A 5,653-nucleotide genomic window follows, 5' to 3' on the forward strand; every position below is an offset into this window, starting at 1 on the left:
GACAACAGTAGTGCTATTTAAAAACAAACATTCAGGGAATTACTGATAAATTCCTCGTAACGTTGCTCCCTCAAAATACATTTGAGCTTAGAAATCTGTGAAGTGCTTTATTAAGGTTTCTCAGTAGTTGAAATACTTGGATCCACCCATTTGAAAAAGATGAAAACCAAACCATCCTAAACTAACTATTGTTAATTTTTCATCATCCAAATTGTGTTTGCACATTTTCAGCCTGTAATGCTTTTGCTGGTAGGCTGTGCTAGTGAAGCAAAGGCATTATTTTTTTGCCACCTAAGCAAACACCACTTACTTCCTCAAATGCTACTGCTGATCAACATCCATATCTGCAGGAGTCAGTCGAAACAAGGGCTCTTACACTGCTCAACTAAATCCTTCTGTCCTCCTTGCCAATCCATCTGTCCTCCTGGAAATACAAATTTGTCAGCATAAATGAACAACCAAGTTCAAGCATCAGCAGCCAACTTGCAAAACATTGGGACCTTTGCTCTAAGGATGGAGGGAAGGACACTGATATTTAAAAGCCCACAGCGAGAGATCCAGCTACTGCCAGAAAAATAGGTTAGATCAGTGCTGTTACCAAATCCATATAGAAAAAATTGAAAGTAGATCCAGGTAACAGACAAATGCCTTTAAGACAGTATTCACTAACACATGAATTTAAATGTTACAAATGAGAAATATGACACAGTACGCATTACTACTGATTTTGAGTTGCAGCCCACCGTTGTTTCTACATGCAGCCGATTCAATTCCTGAACAGCTGGAAGTGTTACCTCTTTTCCCAGCAGTTCCAGAGGGATTTCACCTGGATGTACTGCCCTCTGTCCCACCCAGACACAATTCAGGAATTCAGATTTGATACACACCCTTCAAGCACCAACTTCCTTCATGCAGCCTCAGCTCTGCAGCTGCTTACGTAGCGTCAGAAGCGGAATTCAGCCGTCTTCACATTGCAGCTTGCCTTGGGCTGGACACACCACCAGCACTTCTGTAAAGCAAACAGAGCTGCATCTACCTGATACTTTCTAGACAGCTTTCTTGTATGCAAGACCTAAAGTGCACCGCAGGCTGACGTCTTCAGGGAGAATACCGAGAGACAGTCCCGATGATGGCTATGGAAAACAGGCAAATATGATCAGAGAGCAGAACTGCTTAACACGGCTCACGACAGATTCAGAGCTGCCTCCTGTGTATGAACAGATCCTCGGCCCAAGCCCGGCAGCCAATGCCTCGTATCAACAAAAAACTCACCTCTGAGACTACTTTTAAACCTCATTTAATAAAAGGGTTTCTTAGATATAGAGAGAATATTAAGTAAATAAGTTACATAGTACATTACTGTCACATCAGCAAGATTGCCTTTAGTGTATTAATATTTTATAAAAAAAGCACACAAAAAATAAATTCAGTCCAGTCTATCACAACTGTACAGCAACAGGTAAATATATTTATATATGTACATTTTTAACATGTAACAGTCTTTTAAAAGGTGCCATAGGCAGCAAACACACAGAAGGAAGTGTCTGCTCACTTGCTAAAATAAAAGTAATATACTTTATTATAAAGCATTTATACAGTAATTACAAAGGCTGACTGCTCCTGTACAGTACACCAAAGCTTTGACTACAAATTTAAAAACAACGTAAAAAGAATGAACTCAACAAAAAAAGTTTTTATCAAATCTGAACTACAGGGGGAAAAATACATACGGAGAAGCTGCAGGAAACATTTTTAAAATACACATTTCTATAAAAATATATGCTGTTTTCAATTCTCGAGAAGTTAAGCATTTCTTGGGCTCAGCTGTTGATGGAATCTTGCTCTCAGAAAGAGAACTCTGCCACCGAAGCTCAGAGGTTGCCCTCCTGACACTTGGCATCAGAGAGAACAAGGGCAAGAAAAGCAGCTGAACCCAAGGGAAGAATTTACACAGAAACTCACTCCTGTGAAAATCAAACACAGTTTGTAGACACCGCTTCTTCGTCTCTTTAAAGCTTTATATACTTTCAGATATATGTTAGAAGATAAAACAGAGAATGCTTGCATGGGAAAATGTGATCGAGAATGAGGTTTCTGGCAGAGGTAATCACTGGACTAAAAGTGCCTTTGTATGAAAGCAGATGAGACTTCTACAGCTGTAGTCGTCCCCGCTCACCTTTCTTTTAGATTAGACTACATATATATATAGGAACTTTCCAAGAACGCTCCTTGAAAGAGAACTGAGTGGTATGTAATAGCTAAGAGAGGGAGAGCTTGCTCTTTCTGGTTTAGGAAACACTTTTTTTGAACGATGACTTCAAGATCAGCTTGCTGCAATTATGAGAAACACCATCAAGTGTCAGGTTTGTGAAATGAGAAGTTTTGTTAGCTAATCCAGACTCCATGGATTCCATCACTAGCATGGGAGTAAGAGATGGGTTACCTTTAAGTTTCAGAATGCCTCTCTTTTCCCTGCCTTCCAGCAGCTGCCACCCTGCCCAGCCTAGCTGTCAGCACAGCCGTTCCGGGGCCTCCAGTGTACAGAAGTGAGTTCTCCAGGGTACTGCAGCCTGTTCAGCTAAGCTGCTCCAATTTTAAATGGAAAAACATTCAATACATTAAAATGCAGAGTTGCTCTTGCAGCTGGACAGCAAAACACCTGTAGCTGTATCAAATATGGATCCACGAGTGCATGCATTTATCTAGTAATTATATATACACCATCTTATAAAATGGAGATGCTATCCCATGCAGAGCACAAATCTGAAAGGCTGAATGAATCTGTCTGTCAAGGGCAGACAATGCAGGCAGAAAGGCAGAAACCACACAACCAGGGCAAAAAGTGAGCACAAGCCCATCTCTCCCTCACAGCATCTCTGCAACACCCGGAGCTGGCATCAAAATCCAGCTGGGCAATGGTTTGGAAGTACAGCCACCAGTGGGTGTACAACCACTTGCAGCCTCATCTTGCACTGCATGGGACAAATTATCAGCACACAGCTACAGACCTGCAGCCTGTATCTTTTATATGTCCCCAGACAAAGGACAGCTAACACAAAGAGACACTCTCCTTGTTCCAACTCCACTTGTGAGCACACAGCGCCTTTTTCTAAACTAGCAGCAAGAGTAGTAGGAATGGAGACCTGTAAAAATGCTTGCAAACAGAAAATAATCTGCACAGGGCTTTCAAATGGACAACTTGTCAGAACAGAATGAATTTTCTTTTTTTAAATCATAATTGGAATAACACAGCTTTAAATTAACACTGTGCTGCAATGAAAAGCCACTCAAGTAGTTTTGCACTACACAGAATACCATAATTAATTCTAGATCAGACACATTCGTTTCAAATGCTTTGTCTACAGCAGATGGGGGATTTTTTTCCCCCCAGTTATTTTGTATATTTGTTTGGTTGGTTTGGAAACAACTCTGCCAACTTTTGCTAGTTGGCATGATCTAATTCAGATGCCAGGAACACTCCAAACTGCCTCTGTAAGCATGTGGGCAGCAGGTTAGGTGCTACTTAGAGGAACATTTTCACTCATTACCATGACAAAAAAAAAAGTTTTCCGGTGTCTACCAGCAATACAGAAACACATTTGTTGCCACTTACTTGGAATACATAACTGCTTTTGGTCGGCCATGCTAGCCCATGTTTGTAGAGGCCATCCTATCCTCAGAAAAAGCCCTGTTCAGATTTTCTTCCAGCTGCAGACCTCCCTGTATCATCTTGCTGTTCTCTGCTACTGCAGCAGGGTGGGAGAGAAGCAATCAGTACTGGATTTGATGCATAATAAATACATAGCTTTAGTGCAATTAAAGACAATTTCTTATTTGTTCTTAGCACCTCAATTGCTTACCCTTCATAAGAGGCAAAACAACTCATTGATTTCCTAAAGCAGACAGAATCAGTGAAAGATCTGCCCTTTTGGAACACACTAATAATGCTTTCCTTAAATCATGATCATGTCTAAAAATATTAAATTGGTACTTAGAACAGTAACATGATTTGCTCTTTAAATCTTTGTACTTGATTTCACCGGTTAGTCGTCTGCCATTGCAATTTGCTGTGCAATATCTAAAACCACAGCCATCTTGAAAACTGCTCAGGGCCACAGCTGAGCGTTGGCTTATTGTTACCTTGGCATACTTGAAGAAACTAAAAGTACTGGGAGAACTGGAGATGTTGCACAGGGCATTACTGTAAAACAAGACACAACTGGATTTCCTACCTGTACAGAGAACAGTCCTCATCTACAAATCCATCTGTGCATTTGCTTTCCTGGAGGAAATGGATGAGTTCTCCTAATACAGCATCCCACTTTCTAGCTGAGACTGCACTGCTGTTGCACATTTTCCCTCACTCTTTCCTAAACGGCTTCTCCTGATCAATGTCTGAAACAAGACACGAAGCTAACCATTGCTTGTCCTGATACGAACAGTTACATTTGGTTGTTTTTGGTGTTTTTTTTTAAAGGATGAAATAATAGTCGAGTTTGCACTGTTTTAGCAAGGATAGTGAAGGCATTTTTCTAAAATAGTTTCTTCACCCTTATTTTAGTTCTCAGCTTTAGGGAGATCTCCTCTCCAAACTTAACAATCTTCATCCATGTGTGCCATTTCCACCACTATCTCCATTTCTTCATTCTGTACTTCCAGAACTTCCTGGTCTTTTAAGTAACTGTACACCATGCTACAGCTGAGATGGCTACTCCAGGGAACTGCATTCACTACAACAGCATAACACCATCTACGTTATTTTAAACCCATTTTATATATATTCAGTTCACAAGCCCTGCACGTTTCTGTGCTGATACTCTGACCTGCAGGTCTCAGGATCTGAAAACTACTGGCAACTTCCCAGAAACATATTTCAGAATTTTAACTGCATCATCACTCTATACTGGAATTAATCCCAGCTGAAGAAGTGAACCGTGAGTTTCAGCTGCCCTGGCACAGCGTGCTAAAGCTTCGGTTCTCTCTGAGGCCCCCAGGATAGTGGCAGACAAGCCTTTTCTCCAATTTACAAGAGGAAAAAGATAATAACACTGAAAACCTTAATAGGAAGACTGATATGCTAAGCTTTTCTTTAACGATGAGTAGCTTTCAGTTCTTTGCAGTTTATGAATGGATTGTAATAGTTTGTGACATGCCATCTGCTTCCACATTCCTGTCAGCAAGACCAGGGACATGCAGCAGTCATCCCAATGCTGACAGAGTCACCTGGTTTTATTAGGAATGAAAACACAGTGTTTTTAGGAAATAATGCATACAGGCAGAATTGTCAACACTGAAAAAAGTACAGTCCTTATGATAATGCTACTGATTTTAAGAGTAGTAACTGTTTCTATTAAGAAGTCTGTACAAAGGCATATGTATGTCAAAGGAAATATAGTACAATACACAGCCTCCCAGACTTGGGCAGCATGACTGTGGTTGCATAAAGCTACCTGGGGCAGGAAAAGAGGACCAGATGGCATGCTGAGTCAGATCCGTTTTCCTTCGGCAACTTGACAAGTAGAGATATATTACCTGAAATTCATCTATCAGCTTGAAGAGCCACATTAAAAAAATAATAATTTACAAAAATCAGCCAGCTGGGAGCACTTCATGTGCTGTTACCCACCAAGGATCCCTGCTCCATCATGCACAT

Source organism: Cyrtonyx montezumae, unplaced genomic scaffold (genome assembly GCF_038088225.1).
Source record: "Cyrtonyx montezumae isolate F1298 unplaced genomic scaffold, pur_monq_1.0 scaffold_10, whole genome shotgun sequence".
Classification (NCBI taxonomy): domain Eukaryota; kingdom Metazoa; phylum Chordata; class Aves; order Galliformes; family Odontophoridae; genus Cyrtonyx; species Cyrtonyx montezumae.